General features: G+C 37.5%; 1 pseudogene; it reads left to right on the forward strand.

Annotated features, from left to right (window-relative positions):
• The first annotated feature begins 12,522 nt into the window (after positions 1–12,522).
• Positions 12,523–13,314, forward strand: LOC141500794 (small ribosomal subunit protein eS4, Y-like; annotated as a pseudogene).
• The last annotated feature ends 5,862 nt before the right edge of the window (positions 13,315–19,176 follow it).

A 19,176-nucleotide genomic window follows, 5' to 3' on the forward strand; every position in this document is an offset into this window, starting at 1 on the left:
TAGTTAGACTATAGAGAAGTATGAGAAGAATTACAGGAACTGATGCTGAGTAGAGGGAGCAGAAACTAAGAAGACTGTGAGTTGATCCACTATGATAGATGTATCTTCTCTCAGCAGTTCAGGAATCTAGAATTACTCTAGTAGACCAGCTATGGATAACATCATCCACATTCAGACAAAAAAACAAAAACAAAAATTAAAAAAAACCCCACAGAATCTGAATGAATACCATGTTCAGTTTTTTTTAATTTCTCTTATGTTTTTCCTTTATACCCATGGTTTTCTTTCTTTTCCCTTAGTCCTAATTCTTCAGACACAAAATGACTAATCTGTAAATACATATTAGTTAAATACAATTTCATGGAAAATGTATTACTGGACTGCTCTTCACTGAGGGTGGGGGCAAAGAAGTGTGGAAGAAAATTATGTAAGATAAATATGCAAATGGATGACTGTTGGAAAACTTTCATATCATGTAATTGGAAAAGTTAAATGAAAAAAAATCAATCAAGGGGCGGCTAGGTGCCGCAGTGGATAGAGCATCGGCCCTGGAGTTAGGAGTAGCTGAGTTCAAACTGGCTTCAGACACTTAATAATTACCTAGCTGTGTGGCCTTGGGCAAGCCACTTAACTCCATTTGCCTTGCAAAAATCCTAAAAAAAAAAAAAAATCAAAAAAATAATAAATAAAAGAGGTAAATGGAATTCTCAAATATCAAAGACCCTCATAGTACCAGGCTCAAGGCTTACATGGCTTTTGATAAGAGAATGCTCCAGAAGATGACAATCATTAATTATTAAGTAATTATTGATTAATTATTAAGTAATGAGAGAAAATAAATATTAAAATGAGGGACTGGATCTATTCTATTGGACTTCGATATATCATTTACTTTTTTTTATTTTTTTAAAGTTTTTTTGCAAGGCAATGGGGTTAAGTAGCTTGCCCAAGGCCACACAGCTAGGTAATTATTAAGTGTCTGAAGCCAGTTTGAACTCAGCTACTCCTGGCTCCAGGGCCAGTGCTCTATCCACTGCCCCACCTAGCCACCCCTCCCCTCAGTTTTAATAATTGGCTATTAATATGAGGGGAATAACAATTTCTCTCACTCAGTAAGATAATCCAAATCAATAAGCATTAATTAAATACCTATTATGTAATAGGCTGCTAGGGTTACCAAGAAAACCAAAAAAAATCTTTGACTTCAAGACTTTATTAACTAAAAGTCACAGATGATATTTTTTTGTATAGAGGGAAATAGTTTCAAATAAATAAAATAAGTTTTTTCAAATAAAATAGGTTTGAAAATAATTTGAAAACAAGGGATTCCAAGGAAGTTATATTTGATATATAAATTTTCTAGATTTGAAAATGTATAAGTAATAGGATTTTTATTGTTGTTCAGTCATTTTCAGTCATATCTGACTCTTCATGACCCAATTTGGGGTTTTCTTGGCAAAGATATTGGAGGGGTTTTCCACTTCCCTCTCCAGTTTATTTTACAGATGAGGAAATTTAGGCAAACAGGGTGAAGTGCCTTATCCAGAGTCACATAGCTAATAAGTGTTTGAGGCCAGAATTGAACTCAGGAAAGTGAGTTTTCCTGACTCCAGGTCTAGTGCCCACTGTGCCCCCAGCTGCACCTATTTATAAATTAAGGAGGAGGCTATCATCCATCTTAGTGAGGAAATTATCTTATTGTGAATTTAATCAATTTTATACCTATCATGGGAAGGGAACAAGCTTTTATTAAGTGCCTACTAATTATCTCATCTAATCCTCATAACAATCCTGAAAAGTGGATGCTATTATTATCTCCAATTTACAACTGAGGCAGATAGACAGTATGTGACTTGCATAGGGTTATATAGCTAATAACTATCTTGGACAGAATTTAAACTTGGGTCATCCTGATGTTACAGTAACAGGAAGTTGGGAAAAGGGGAGGGTTTGGGTAGGGAAGATAACAAGTTCTGTTTTGGACATGTTGAGTTTGAGTTGCCTAGGCTAGAGCTAATTTCAAATATACATTACAAGAACTCAGGAAAGAGACAATGGGCTAAATATATAGATCGGGAATCATTTAAATATTGCCAAAAGCTTAACGTCTGGAAGCTAATGGCAGAGATAGCACAGAGGGAAAAGAAAAGTCCTAGAACCGTTATATAGGACACCTACAGCTGACATGGAAGAAAATACAGCAAAGGAGGTTGAAGGATCAGTCAAACAGATAGGAAGAGAACTGGTAGAGTGTCATGAAAGCCAGGATATAAGAGAATATATAAGGAGAAGGTGGTTCATATTAAAAGCTTCAGAGTAATTAAGAAATATGAAGACTGAGAAAAGGTCATAAGATTTAGCATTTAATTCATCATTAGTTGAGAGAATTTGTTTTGGGGGAATATATTTATTTGTTACAAAGGTTTTGTTTCTCTTTTTTAATTTTTCCAAATGGAAGGGGAGTTAGGAACAAGAGAGATTTAGAGGTGACCCTTACTGAAATTAAGAAATGCAAAAGAGAATCATTTAAGCTTTGTTTTTAATGCCTAAAAGAGAACAGAAGGAAGGCCAGAAGGAGTCATAGACAAGCAGACAGCTTTAAAATGTACGTGTTTAATTTATTATACACTTAAAAAAGAAAACAAGCTATATATAAAAAATAGATATTCACAATACAATCCTCTTTTTCTGTTCTGTCTACATAGAACTATTCATTTTAATTGGTGCTCATTTATGTCAGAATAAAAAAATTCAAAAAGAAAAAAGAATAGAGATCATTGGTAACTGGGGAAAGCAGTTTCAGTTCAGTGATGAAGATGAAAGCCAGATAATAGTGAGTTTATATGAGAAAGAGAGGAGAGGAAGCAAAGTCACTGAATATAGACAGTTTTTTCAAGGAATTTAGCTGGGAAGGTAGCACCCAGTTTTTTTCCTGTTGTTTTTCAGGATAAAGGAGACAAGGGCATGTTTGCAGACAGCAGGGAAGGACCAAGTAGAGAAAGAATCGAATAATAGAGAAATGGTGAGGATGATTGTGGAGACAATTCATTGGTGAAGATGTGATGATGGGGAAATGGGGTGACTGAAGAGAAAGGACATTTGTTCTAAGTGAAAAACTCACAGACCATCTGACCCTGGAGGTTAAGAAAGGCTAAAATTTTAATTCACAGGTTACTGCTGTCAAAGTATAATAATTACTACACCTTTTAAAACTATTTCTGCAGTGGATAGAACACCAGCCCTGGAGTCAGGAGAACCTGAGTTCAAATCCCGCCTCAGACAGTTAATAATTACCTATCTGTGTGGCCTTGGGCAAGTCACTTAACCCCATTTGCCTTGCAAAAACCTAAAAAAAAAACCCCCAAACTATTTCTGGTCAAGAGCTGATTTTTCTTAATTATTGTAAGGATTAGAATATGTCCTCCTTAGTCTTTGGAAGTAAGATCTTGTCCTGCCCTCCTTAATCCAGAAAAGAATTGTTTTCTCCTTTAGTCTAGGAAAGGAAAATTTGCCCTACCCTCCTGCTACTTAAAAAGTCATAAAAAATGTTACCTCCCTCAGGCAAAATAGCATTGAAGAAGGATGATTCTCTGTGATATCAAATAATAGAATGGTCTCCAGGCAAGTTGAAGATTTTATCTACTCTTGTTATGTATATTCTGTTCCTCTCCCATTGTTGCTGTATAAATTTTCAGTTCTTCCTCTGCATGGTATGGTCATTAATAGAATGGCCTCCATCTACAGGTTAATGTTAAATTATTATATTATAATAACATTTTCCTGCTCCTAGGAAATAAAACTTCATGTCAAATCTTTATTTTCTGTTGCTTTATTTTAACTCTATATTTTTAAAATTTTGAAAGGTTAACACTACAAAGTTCACTTGTCATTACAGACTATATAAAGTTCACAGGTGACCACAATCCATTTGCAGATTAAACTCTCTGGAGAGGCAGCAAGATAGAAAGCACTTAAGACACAGGCTGAATACCAAACCTGAGTCTAAAGTGCCTGAGGGAAAAAAGAGAAAAGAAAGAGAAAATAGTCACAGATATGGTTGGCCTTAGAAGCAGGATCCATCCAGGGAGTTTTGCCCACCTCCTATGCAAGAAGGAGGGGTTCAAAAAATGACCTCTGTTGGCCTGAATGGCTAGTGAATACTTAGTCCAGGGTGATTAAATTGGTTTTTTTTTTATTAAGACATCTTAATAAAAAGGCAGACCTCTCTCAAGGTGGGAGAAGGGTGAAGAATCCCAGAAATATTAGGTCTTTTATGCACATGGAAAGACTTTGATCCTGCCCCTTCTTGCCAATCCTTGGCTGGGGTCACAATCCCCACCCTGCACATTATATTAATGATCAAGAACAGCTACCTCCTTGAGCAGGAGAATGTGAAGACCCTAGGTTAACTTAGAACTAGGTGGGGCAATCTCATCAGTTTTTGAGAAGATTGAGGTTAAATCTTTTATTTTAACTCAGTATCTGCCCATAGGCAACTATATAGGCAAAGCCCAGTCTTTGTAATATAAACTAACAATTCTCCCTTCACATTTTTGTAGAACTCAAACACCCCCATATTCCTCACAAATTTCATCTTGGAAGGTTGAGAACCAGGATGTTGAAGGAGAGATAGAGGGATTGGTAGGCTGCTTTCTATTATCTTAATGAATTTACATTCGAAAAGAGCATTACATTGAACAATGGAGAGGGGAGTCAGAAACCCTCAGAAAATATCCTTAATATTAAAAGTGTAGACAAATATTTCTCCTTCAACAGACAGAAGGGACAGAATCAAAGTTGCATGTGGAGGGTAGGATTGGCAAGGAAAGAGCTACTTTATCATCAAAGATTGGAGTGAAAGAGGTGATGGACATGATGTCAGAGGAATGTGAAATGAAGAGAGGATAAAGAGATCTTTCTGAGAATGGCCCCAGTGTTTTCCATGAAATATTTGATGACTTCAGCTGAGATGGGTGGAAGGAGGAAAGCTTGAGGAGAGAGAAAATAATTAGAGCAGTGACTGTAGTGAGTGGGATGGAGAATCAATTAGGAAGGAGTAGGAGAATTGCCTTGCTACAGTGAGGACCCAGTTGAGATTGAGGAACACAGATCTGTGGAGAAACCATTGGACTCAGCATGGAATTGTGCCTTCTTCCAGCTCCTAGCAGGGTGTGACTAGGAGTGAGGGAGGAAGTCTTTAAAGGTGACAAGAGTTAAGATTGTTGTTATTGCTATGGTAGTTTGTCCTTCCTTCTCTCAGGGATGTGATACCATGACATGCAAGTGGATTGAATTTAAGAGAAAGAAGGATATGCAAAATTGCCAGTCTCACTTTCTTCTCTGAAATCATCTGGACCCAGTGGCCAGATACAGATCTGGACAACTGGAGAGGGGGCCTGGACATAGATGGAGACCTAGGCCTTTTTAAGCTAAGGTCTCAATTTGACTGAAATAACATTTATATTTTGATTAAGGCAGTTATAAAAAGAAAAGAAGCAAAGAATGGCCTCTTTTGCATAGTCAAAAGAAATCAGTGGCAGGGGGAGACCCTCACAAAAACCCTCAGGGTTTTTGGCCAAAACAGAAATAATTGCTATTTATATTTATATCACTCTGGGTCAGTCAGGGCCCTTGGACTATTGTTGTCCATTCCAGAGCCAGAGTGATTTGGGGCTGGTAAGTCAAGTGAGGGCTGAAGTCATCCAGGAAGGTGGGAAAATCACCTAGAAGTTGATAGATAACAGTCCTTTGAATGAGCCAAGCATGTTATAAGTTGATGGAATAGCCCTCTAAAGAGGAGAAACTATTGAGTGATGGTGGTGATCTTAAAGGAACAGTGGGAAGAGTAAATTATTTGCTGAATCTTCCTGAACATCTGGGAGATGAGATAGTAGGAGCAGGATCAGCTTTTACTGGACTTAGCTATAAGAAATGTAATGTCAACAACGGAATCTCAGGTTTTAATTCACACCAGAATATGGAAGAGAAACTTATGCAAAGAGTAGAGGATATAAAGAGGTCTTGCTTATTTTAGAATGAGGGGTAATGAATTAAACTAGAGACCAGTAAGAGATTAACCACTTCTCTGCAACTGAAAGTCTATATTATGTCAATAAATCTCATGGATATTGAAAATTACTTCATGACTGACTTTGGTCATGAAATTCAACCAAGGATATCATGATCTATATGTTCATTTATATAGGGGGCAGAGCAAATTGTCCCCCCCCCCCGAATCAAATTATTGGGAAAACCAGAGCACTTTTTTGAAATAATGCTTAAGAAAATTTCCATGTCACTTTCTGGCTCTATTATGGAAGAGAATAAGCTAGGAACCATGTTAAGGGACAATAATAGATGTTAAATTTTCATCTTAGCTAAATTCTGTTTCAATGAAACTTACTGAGGGGGCGGTCCATCTGTTTAATCTCTTTCTATTCCTTAGAGAATAGAAGATAAATACTTAGATACAATCTTCTCCCTTTGTGTCTAGTGTGTTTGAAAGGAAAACTGAAAAAATGTGCTTCCAGGTATTATAAATAAATATTAATGGCCATGAAGGACAAAAATAATAATAATAGCATCAACAATAATACCTGTGCCAGACACTGTACTAAGCACTTTAACAAATATTATCTCAATTGATCCTCACAACTCTGGGAGATAGTTGCAATTATTAGCCCCATTTTACAATTAAGGAAACTAAGACAGAGATTAAATAACTTGCCCATAGCACACAGCTAGTTAAGAATCTAAGACTAAGGTCTTCTTGAGTCCAAGCCTGGCATTCTATCCATTGTGCTACTTAATTGGGAAATAGTGCTTAATAAATTGATTGTCTCTAAAATGAAGAGAGATTGTATTGTGTCCTCTAAGATTTCTTCCAGTTCTAAAATATGACAAATATGTACAATATAAAATGCTTTACAAACTTTAAAACATTATATAACTATAATCTATTATTATCATACCTGAGCAAATAGCACAGAAAACATTTTCCTCTCTGATAGTAACACTCTGGTTTAGAGAAGGCAGGGAAAATATTGTTCCTGCAGTCTTAAGTTAGGAAAACTTAATCCTACAATGTCTGAATCTCTACCTTGCCTGCCACTTTGTACATTCTCTATTCACAGTAGGAGGAAAGAGAACCAATGGCATCCAAAGTGAATTGAATTTAAGCAGGGCAGAGTTGCACAACATTGCATCAACCTTATTCTCTCTTCTAGTCATTGAAATCCAATGACAAGACAAAAGATGACTTGGGATACAGTAGATGACCTTGGGGTCTTTGATATCTGACCAAGTTCTAAGTATAAGACAATACCCACTTCAGCCACACTCATGGAACAAAATATTCTCATCTGCCCATTATTCTAGGAAAAGTCTTCACATGGTTCACACCCCCCTAACTCACTGAGAGGTTTGAAACCTTTCAGTTCCCCTTAAGCTGGTTAAGCCATTTAATTGAGAGGGTTTTACTGGATATGGCAGTTGTACATACTACAGCTTCTTGGAGCTATAGGTGACAGGTAGACTACTAAGGTTGATGAGCAGCCCTGAAAAGAGTTTGACAAGCCCTCACACAAGAGGCTTTTGTCCTCCCTAAATACCCCATACCCCCCCCCCCCAGAATATTCCTAGCCCTGCTGCCTCCATTCCTATTTAAATACTGCCCCAATTGATTTGTGTCATTGTCCCCTTGATAGCATCTTTCTGTTCCGTAAACACACAGTCTCACTGCAATTGGACTTCTAGTAATTTCAGGTCTATCCTTGAGGCTCATATCTTCACAAAAATGCAATTCTTTCACTCACATGTGTCCTTATTTAAAACAATTTTAAAACATATGATACCCATAGAACTGATAGTCTGAATGAAACTCAAAACGGACTATTTTTCACTATTTTCACTATATCTTTTTTGAGGACTTTTTTCCTTTTCTTGGCCTGTATTTTCATTCACAGTATGACAAATATGACAAATATGTTATATGACTGTACACATATAACCTATATCAAATTGTTTATTGTCTTAGGAAGGAAGAAGGAAGCAAGTCAAAAGTTTTTTTTAAAACATGTTAAAAGTTGTTTTTACATGTAATAGGGAAACAAAATATTATTGAAAAAATAAAGATAAGTATATGTAATATATACATATATATGTATATAAAATTAAAAAAAAAACCATGATAGCCTATTTTCCCATTAAGGCTTCAGTGTCTCTGACAGTAAATGTGAATGAATTAACTGCTGTAAAAGGGAATAATTTTTTTACACCTAGAATTTTGAAAAGGGGCAGAGGAGCATTAAGTTTCAGTTTGGAGAATCCAATGTGTAATTGAGGATTAGTTGATGAATCTGTTCTTCATAAGTATACTCAGAATGCTTAATTGCCACAACACCCATATGGATTTTTGAGAATGCTTGGACATTCTATAACTAGTTCTGGTCTACTAAGCATTTGATGAAGAGGGGGCCTTTTTGATTGACTAAACAAAAGGATGGAAATAAGCATTTTTAAGTATATGGAATGTTAAACACTTTGCAAATATTTTATTTGACTCTCACAAGTCTGTGATACAGATACTATTGTTTTCTCATTTTACATATGAAGAAACTGAGACAAACAAGTTAAGTGACTTGCCCCGAGTCACATATTGAGTGATTGTAATCAGAGCTGTATTAAAAAAAAATCACTAGTTGAACAGAACCTTGCTATAATATTTATTTGAATTTTCTCTGCCAGCAGGTCTGATGAAAGAAGAGAGACAATACTGTAAGAAAAAGAGGCCTTGGGCTCTTCCCATGTGAAACCAGCATGAGGTCCAAGTATATGGGCCTCAATTATTTCCCTTGGCATATGTTCTTTTCTTTTAAGAAGAGGAAATTGGAGCTTGAGGTCTGAGAGTGGAGCATATTGGTAGTAGTGTAGAGCAGTCATATGGTCCAATGAGCAATGATGCTTCAAGGATCAAAGAATGACTTTTGGGACAGAGCCCAGTAGTAACTGAGGCAAGTACCCATCTGTAACAATGACATAATTGGAAATATGCTTGGTGAGGCCAATACTAGAAACTGCATTAAGTCTGAGTCAATTTTCCTCAGAGACTTTTGTGGTATAATGGAGAGTGTATCTCCAAGTACTGGATGAGAATATTTGCCCTCCTGTTCTTGTTCGTCTGTGAAATGAATACCCCTTTATAAAGCTCATTGTTGTGCATAGGTCAAATGGACCTGGGATGCTGGTCACTGATAGCTAATGGTGGGAAGGGAACACGTTGGAATGGGTTTTTATAAATTGGAAGAAAATGCCACAACCCTGTAATTGTACCCCTAGAATTTTTAGGGTAATATGTAGTTGTAACTTTGCTCTGGAGGAGTAAGACTCATACTCAACATCTGAGTATCTCCTCTACATAGTTTATTTGTGCATAGTTGTTTGCATATTGTTTCCCCTAGTAGACTGCATGTTCCTGAGAGCCAGATCTATTTCTTGCCTTACTTTTATATCCCCGTTGATTAGCAATGTCTGTCTCATAGTAGGAGTTTAATAAATACTTTTTGACTTATTTGACCACAAACACAATTGTCCAACAGATAACTTTAAAGAAATAACATTCTGCCTGGAGGTATCACTCTGAGAAAGACAAATAAGGAAAAATAGAAAATGATTTTCATCTGATTTAGGAAAACCATTCTGATTCAAAAAGTCAACTCAATATATCTCATAGAGGGAACTAAGCCACTAAGCTAGTCTAAATGGAAGGGGTTCTGCTTTTATCATAAGTGCACAGAACTGACTCCTCAGAATCAGATTGGATTATTACTCAGCAGGGTTAGGTAGGGAAGGGATTTGGGTTCCTCTTGAACCCAAATTCCCTGAAGAGTGGCAGCAAGATTTGATTTATATCCTAAGGAAAATGGCCCCTGCCTGCTGCCTTCCTTCTCAAATGCTTTGTACTGTACCCAAATAGAGGCAGGAGTGGCCACAGCTAGACACATGCAGGTAGGAAGTAGACAGGGAGACCCCAGAAAGCTGGGGTTCCTGAGCACTTCTAAGAGACCTGGTCAGAGTACAGTGCTGAGGACTCTCCTCTCCTGTGCTGGCCTGCTTCTTGCTGGTCCCAGGAGATGGGTGAGAATGGCCAAGGGACTCTCTCCTCAATGCAACCTAGTTGCCCCAATTTAGTATGAACAAAACTTGCACTAAGTCTACATCAGAGCTATCCTCTACTTGTTCTCCTCAAACTTCTGCCAAATGCTCCACCCAGAGTAGCCAAGTATCATAGAAAGTTAGCAAAACTCCTGATGCAGAGAATTATGAATATAGGAAATTTGTAATTTGTAATTAGAAATTCTGTAATCTTTTATGCTGTTAAATTTTGTTAATTGTGGAAGGCTGTTTGCTCCTGAGATGCAAACTGACCCCTAGTATTTCTTTGTTAAATGTAAAATTTGTATCCTATCTCCTCATTCCCAACCCTCAGCTTCCAACCTTCTACCTGGTTTTAGTCATATAAGGGAGGAGGGATTTCTCCTTTTGTCCTCAGTGCCCAGATAATGGTCAAGGGCTATTAAAAACCTGAGCTGGATACCAGCTCTGGCTGGTCAGCTCTTGGGCCCAGTCAGCTCTGCTTGACTGTTCTTCTTTTCTGTCTCTCCTTATCTCTCCTGCTCTGTCTAGGTCTCCCAAGCAACCTAGCCTAGCCTTTTGTTATTTACCCTGTCCTAAAGTGCCTGTTGACTCTCCAGGGGGAGAAAAGTTTTAACTTGTTTACTTTGTAATATTTTACAATAAATTCTAAGCAGTTTTAAAATTCAAGGGAGCATGTAAATTCCTTCATTTTTCAGTTACCCTCAATCTCTATCTTTAGTTGGTTACCTCAAATCTCATCAGCAACATTTTGGTGACCTAATGAAGGGATCACACTGAATCTCCCTGGATCTGCTCAGAGACTATGAGATAAGAGGAAACTCAGAAGTAGGCTATCTTTCTAGATCTGGTTAAATTGGACTCTCAAGAAAACCCTTCCCATTATTAGGCTACTTCCTTGCTCCTGGGAATTTGCTGTGGAATGTGGGGGGGGGGGCAGGGGCTCTGATTTCGTGTTGGACACCCTCTGAGTTTTTGAAGCTTTTTGAATAGTGCAAATTTGTCCTTGGGGTATTACAGGAGTGTGTGCTGGGAGGATATTTTCACTAAGAGCTTAATTGGCATTTTGAGAAGGAAGATTGACAATCTTTCTGCCTCATTCCTGGAGGGCAACCTCTTATCTCTGGCTTAACTTGTGCTTTTCTTTCTCTCCTTCTCTGCAGCTTCCCACCCTCTCCGGGAGCGGGGGAGGGAAGAAAAAGTTCTTACTCTTAGGACCCAGAAGCTTAATCTTATGTCCCAGCTGGAATGCAAATCTACACTCCCCATGGGTAAGATCCTGCCAAAACTTAGTCTAGCCCCATTGCTAGTATAGGGAACCCCCATACTTTCTTCCTGGGTTGGGAAGAAGGGGACAGGGTGAAAGATCTTTTCCCCTTGCTTAACACTTGGTTATTAAATTCCATTTCCATTCTTCTAAAAGCATTAGCTTGGGCCAAGGAGAATCCCTTGGGATTAAGTAGGCAGATTGACTGACATGCTTTATGGTCAATTGAATAAAAGAAAAAAGGGGAAGAATAAACTTTTTCTGACTCGAAAATTTAGATTCCATCTTAATTAAGCCCTGTGCTAATAACTAAGATCTCTGTAATAGGGTAACTGGATTTGAACTTTATTAAGTAACTTAAGAATGCACTCAACTACATTAAGGAATTTTAACTATTGATTGGCTATTTTAATATCTCTGTATATGACTTATCAAGTTGTGTGTTCTGTTTTAATAGAGTTATCACACCAGAAGTTCCCAATGCTGATAGAATTTCTTTGTTTATCAGGGTATATATAATTATAACAAATAATACAAGCATGATAGGAACATGTATTGCTATTCTGATGGAGTTCCTTAATATTTCTGTACCTTTCTCTAGATTTGAGATATAGTAAAGTTAGCCAGAGTTTTTTCTAAAATCTGATTTTTGGGGTATATTTTAAACCTTTGTTCAAAAGAATTATATGTATGTGTGTGTGTGTGTGTGTGTGTGTGTGTGTGTGTGTGTATGTTTAAAATTTCTCTGTGTGTATACAATTCAGATCTGAAATAGTTCCTGGTGGTTAACTAAGTTAAATGTTCTTTATATTTTGAGGATTTTTTAAAATTTAATTGTTTTTAAAAAGGGCAAATCTTAAATTAAGTAATCAATAGGATTTGAGCCTACCTTCTTACAAGGGAATTTTAATACCACTTGCCTTCAATTAGGAATTACCAAGGAGCTCTTGCTCTCGGCCCTGGGACCGACCTGGTTGTGCTTCTGGAAAAGAAGCCGAGGCCCAGAGGGTTAAAGTGATGTGGCCAAGCACAGCCATTAAGTAGTACCCGACCCTACCTGCAGTCAAGTAAATTTCCTGCTTTATCCCAGATTTAGTGTAGCCATGGCTCGTGGTTCCAAGAAACATCTAAAACGTGTTGCAGCTCCAAAGCACTGGATGCTGGATAAGTTAACAGGAGTATTTGCTCCAAGACCATCTACAGGTCCCCACAAGTTGAGAGAATGTCTCCCCCTCATCATCTTCCTGAGAAACAGGCTCAAGTATGCCCTTACTGGAGATGAAGTAAAGAAGATCTGCATGCAGCGATTCATCAAGATTGATGGCAAGGTCCGCACTGATATCACATATCCTGCTGGTTTTATGGATGTCATTAGCATTGAGAAGACAGGGGAACATTTCCATTTGGTATATGACACAAAGGGATGATTTGCTGTTCATTGTATCACAGTTGAGGAGGCTAAATATAAGTTATGCAAAGTGAGAAAAATCTTTGTGCGTACAAAGGGTATTCCCCATCTGGTGACCCATAATGCCCGTACTATCCGTTATCCAGATCCCCTCATCAAAGTGAATGATACAGTTCAGATTGATTTAGAAGCTGGCAAAATCACTGATTTCATCAAGTTTGATACTGGAAACCTATGTATGGTGACTGGTGGAGCTAACTTGGGTTGAATTGGTGTGATTACAAATAGGGAGAAACATCCTGTCTCTTTTGATGTTGTTCATGTAAAAGATGCCAATGGCAATAGTTTTGCCACTAGGCTTTCAAACAGTTTTGTTATTGGCAAAGGTAACAAGCCTTGGATCTCTCTTCCCAGAGGAGGGGGTATCCGTCTTACAATTGCTGAGGAGAGAGATAAGAGATTGGCAGCTAAGCAAAGCAGTGGCTAAATGATTGTAAATCATGAGAAAATTTGTAGGTTTTCAATCAACTTAAGATTTTAAATTCAGTTTTTAAAATGATTATCCTACAAATATATAAATTACACCAAAAAAAATAAGGATCTTAAACAGCTCATTTTTATAATGCAAAATTGAACAAGCCATAATGCTTTTCTCTTCTTTCCTTGAATTTGAGTACTTTACATATGACTGTTGCATAAAATGGTGTGGAAGATGTACCTCTATTGGTTTTGCTTAACTTCTTTGTTACATGGAATGTCTCACTATGATTGGAGGATGGGGAGAGGAATATTGCAAAATGGCTGATGTTAAAACAAAAGATATTAGGAATTACCAAGGCTAGCTACCTTTGATTCAAGTTAATAAATCAGGTTAAACTAGAAAATAAATGAACGAAGTACAGTCTGGGGAGCTGTTCCTAGCTCTCATTGATTTGGAGAAAATTGAGCTCCTTCTATGGTTTGCATTTGAAAGTATGTAAATTACAAGTTTTGTGATGAATACCTTTGTGAAATGTTCTCACCAGTGAACTAAGTTTTTGTTAAGCTAATATTGATTGACAACTGTATTCAGCCTATATGTTAATTAATTGAGTTCTCTTGGGTTTAGAAAAATGTAGTTATTCCTAACTTTTGTTAATGGGACTGGGGCCTCCTTGTTTCATTTCTGTGTAACTTGTAACCTCAAGTTCTGGAAATAAGTTTCAATTCTCTTGGTCTAAGATAACCTGCCCTCAAGATGCTTTAAGAATTTCTGAGGAGTGCTCTTCTTATGGAGAGAACAGGATGGGGCAAGAACTTTAGTTTCCATGAGTTGACCCTGGAATTCACTTTTGCATTTCTATAGCTTAAGGGGGGTTGGAAGACTGCTAGGAAAAGTTCCCCCACCTTATATTTAAAAAGGAAAATGCTAAGTCAGAGAGTAATTTAGTCACCTTTGAGTGCAAAGTATTTGGAAGTTCTGTAGCAAATTTGGGAATTTATGTTACTAAGAAAAAATATATAATTGGGATTAATTGTATGTGAAGAAACTTGGAAAGCTATCTAGGCTATTGAATAATATATAATCATGTTAGGAATATTTACTAATTTTGGGGGAGAAAGAGAAACACTGTATTAAATTTGTCATCTGACTCATTTTAATGGTAAACTAATTTTGTTAATATATATTGTCATCAATCTCTGCTGAAAGAAGAAAATTTATAATAATCTTGTCTCTCTTATCAAGTTATAGAAGTATATATATGTGTGTGTATATATATATATATATATATATATATATACATATATATATATATGCTAAAAGTAAAATCTGCTTAGATTTTAACTTTGAAATCTTGTTTGATGTAAATGTGGCATCCATGGAACAAATAAGTGTTAATCGGGGTTTAAAAATTATCATATGAACTACTAGAAATAATAAGCAATTTTAGCAAAATCACAGGATATAAAATAAACCCTCATAAATCCTCAAAATTTCTGTATATGACTAGCAAGATACAGCAGAAAGAGCTAGAAAGAAATTCCATTCAAAGTGTGTGGGATAAGAATCCACTTAAAAAAATATAGAGATTCCTCTGAGTAAAAAAGGAAAGTTAATTTTGACTTTTCTCAAGAAAAAGGGCACCCCCAAGTCTTACAAAGGTAGTGAAGATCAAGGAACTGCCCTGAAGTTATAGTCAAGTAAGATTATATGGCTTAGCATAATTCCTCCCTCCCTAGCCCCCTCTCTTCCAACCTGATTGGTTAAGGTTTTCAGAGTTACAATCTTTATGTGAAAAATCTACCCAGCAACAAAGAGAAGAATAAAAGGTTTTCATAAAATATTACCTTACCATCCAGCTGGCAAGGGTATCAGAAAGATTTCTAATGACCTTCTATTAAATGAATTAATGTCTGAGTATGCAAGGTCTTCTAAGTTGAGCACTTATCAAACAAGAGAAGGCAGGCTACTGTTCTCATAGTCTATTATCAAACAGGTGGCTAACTAAGACCGCAAGGTCTCTTCTCTGGAAGTTTTCCACTATTTCCCTCCCTAACAGAATCAATGCAAGATCTTTCTGGAAATAGTCCACTGTTTGACTCCCTAGCAGAATCAGGAGGGTGTCTGACTGGGAATGCAAGGTCTCTCTCCCTCTTCTAAGAATAGTCTAAGGGTAAGTCTGTCTTTGTTTTAATGGCTTTTGACCCTGAGAGGTCTTCACTAAGAATATTAACTCGTTTTTTTTTTTTTTTTAGGTTTTTGCAAGGCAAATGGGGTTAAGTGGTTTGCCCAAGGCCACACAGCTAGGTAATTATTAAGTGTCTGAGACCGGATTTGAACCCAGGTACTCCTGACTCCAAGGCTGGTGCTTTATTCACTACACCACCTAGCTGCCCGAATATTAACTCTTAAGAAGGAATATTCCACTCAAAAAATAACCTCAGACAATATAAAATACCTGGGAGTCTACCTGCTAAGGCAGACTCAGAAACTTTTTGAAAACAGTTACAAAGTACTTCTCACACAAATAAAATCAGATTTAAATAACTGGGCAAATATCAACTGCTCATGGAGAGGTGGAGCTAATGTAATAAAAATGACAATTCTACCAAAATTAAACTACTTGTTTAGTGCCCTACCAATCAAAATTCCAAAAAATTACTTTAATGAGTTAGAAAATACTGTAAGTAAATTCATATGGAGAAATAAAAAGTTGAGAATTTCCAGGGATTCAATGAAAAAAAGTACAAAAGAAGGTGACTTAGCCCCACCAGATCTAAAATTATAAAACATCAGTCATCAAACCTGTCTGGTATTGGCTAAGAAATAGAGCAGTGGATCAGTGGAATAGACTAGGTGCAATAGCAGGAAATGATAAGAGTAATCTTGGGTTTGATAAACCCAAAGAGCCCAGCTACTGGGATAAAAACTCTCTCTTTGATAAAAACTGTTGGGAAAAGTAGAAGTTAGTATGGAAGAAACTTGGATTAGACCAACACCTCACACCCTATATCATGATAAGAAAAATGGATACAGGACTTATTATAATATAATTAAAAAACAACATTATAAGCAAACTAGGAGTTCAAGGAATGGTTTACCTGTCAGATCTATGGAAAGGGAAGCAGTTTATGACCAAGGAAGAGATAGAGAACATTATTTAATTTAATATTTATTTATTCTCATTTTGTACAAATAATGTTTTTTATACATTAATAAAATATTCTTCTTTAAGAGTAAACAAAATACCTCCTCCCCCCAAAAAAATATAGACTCGCTTGAATGATAAAGTAAAGAGGAGTGAAAAAATTAAAATTAAAATTAAAAAAATAATAGTAATAATTGTAGGTATGGCCAGGTGGTGCAGTGGATGGAGCACCAGCCCTGGAGCCAGGAGCACCCAAGCCCATATCTGGCTCCGTACACCCAACAATCACCCAGCTGTGTGACATGCAAGCCACCCCAACCCCACTGCCCTGCAAAACCCCCCAAAATAAAAAAAAAGACCCAAAATAAAATAAAATAGTAATAGTAGTAGGGGCAGCTGGGTGGCAGACAGAACACTGGCCCTTGAGCCAGGAGCACCCGGGTCCAAATCCAACCTCAGACACCCAATGATCATCCTGCTATGCAGCCTCAGGCAGGCCACCCAGCCCCATTTGCCCTGCACCATGCCCCCCCCCCCAAATAATAATAATAATAATAAAAAATGTGCTTCAGTCTTTGTTCCAACACCATCAACTCTGTCGCGGGTGGATCACATTCTTTATAAGTCCATCACAAAAGTTACTTCCATATTTTTCCACCATTGCCATTGCTGATTGCAACTCCCTCATTTCGTATTTCTCCACTACCATGTACTATTTCTCTCTCCTTTCACTTTGACTCTGCTGTAGGGTAGCTGAGTGGTACAGCAGACAGATCCCTGGTTCTGGGGCCAAGAGGCCCTGAGCCCTCATACCACCCCTTAGGCCCAGCATCCACCTGGCCCTATAGTCCTGGACAGGCCATCCAATCCCAGCCCCTTGCAAGAAGTAAAAAAGAAAATGTGTTATATCTGACCACTCTCCCCCCCCATGGCCCATCCTTTCCTCCATCACTCACTCACATTAGCCCCCTTCCCCTGTCCCCCCCTTCTTACTCCTGATGCCTATACCCCATTGAGTATATATGCTGTTTCCTCTCCTAGCCACCTCTGATGAGAGCAAAGATTCCCTCATTCCCCCTTGCTTCCCCCCCTTCCATATCATTGCAATAGCTCATTGTAATAAAGAAAAATCTTATTATATGAAATATCTTGGCCTATTCCTGCGGGGGTCCAGCCTCTGTGGGGTCCTTGGAACCTGACAGGAGGGATGGAGTCAGTGAAATGATTTGAGTCAACAAGTGGGTAAAGGCATGCCAGGTTGACTGACTGTTAGCTGCTTAGATTTATTTTTATAGTCTCAGAATCATATGAAACAAGTAAACTAAAATCATTTCCTTGGTTGCAAAAGTGTACAATTTTCATCATTAATCATATAGTTCATATGGTTACAAGTTTGATCATATAGTGGTTACAAGTGTGATTATCAATCATGTAGTTAATTTTCTTGTCCCTGCTCAGACCATGATGACCTCAACCTGCCTGTTGCCTAGTTTGTTGCTGCATAGTAAATTTATTAATTAAACAGAACTTTCCTTATAATAATCTTTGATATAATTTGTTTAATGGAATGCTTTTATGTTTTTGTGCCACATATGTAATGTTTTTCGATATGATCCCTTGACAACCTATAGTGAAGGTAGTTAGGTTTGTCCACCCATTCTGACTCCTTTAATAACCAATTTTCCTTTCAGCCCTTGTTGGTAGATGCTACAGGTTCTATGACTTTTTATTCTTTCCCAATGAAACTAAGGATGCTGGAGTTCACATATCAGTCACTTGTACTATTTTCTCACCATCTTTTTCATATATTCCTGTGTATGGTAAGGGGGGCAAAACTGTTAATTTTCCCTGGAATTCTATCTGACCCATTTTGTATCTGTTTTCCCTGTATATATTCTGACATCTCCCTGGAACTCCCAGTGCTGAATCTTCCAAAGATTTCATAATGTTGAAGCCTTTTGTATGTCTCAGGGAGAGGCAGTCCTGTTAAATTTAGATAGAGTTAACAATCTGTTTTATTCAAGGAATTTCTCTGAAATCCTTCCTTTATAGTCATTCCACTATTAGGATGAGTTAGTTTTGCAATCAATAATAGACCTATAAATATGGGTATACATGGAATCCCTATATATATATATTTTTTTGTTTTGTTTTGTTTTTTTTAGATTTTTCAAGGCAATGGGGTTAAGTGGCTTGCCCAAGGCCACACAGCTAGGTAATTAATAAGTGTCTGAGGCTGGATTTGAACTCAGGTACTCCTGACTCCAAGGCCAGTGCTCTATCCACTGTGCCACCTAGCCGCCCCAGAATCCCTATATATATTGAAGAAGGAACTGTTGTTCCATCAGGCAGTGTGACTGCCTTGAGTCTTCTTGCTGCGACTGTGTCAAACAGATTAGAGACCCTGGCTCCCAACATATTCCCCCCCTCTCCTTTTGCTTTCTCCCAATACATTTCCCTTTTTTTCTACTGACTCCATTTTTACACCATATTTTATCTTCAAATTCAGCTTCCTCCTGTGCTTCATCTATAGAATCTCCTTCTATCTGCTCTGTTAATTGAGAAGGTTCATATGAGTATTATCAGTGTCATTTTTCTTTACAGGAATATATGCAGTTCATCATCATTAAGTCCCTCATATTTTCCCCTTCTCCACCGATCTCTATGCTTCACTTGAGTCCTGTATTAGAAGATCAAACCTTCTGTTCAGCTCTGGCCAT

Source organism: Macrotis lagotis, chromosome X (assembly GCF_037893015.1).
Source record: "Macrotis lagotis isolate mMagLag1 chromosome X, bilby.v1.9.chrom.fasta, whole genome shotgun sequence".
NCBI classification, from domain to species: domain Eukaryota; kingdom Metazoa; phylum Chordata; class Mammalia; order Peramelemorphia; family Peramelidae; genus Macrotis; species Macrotis lagotis.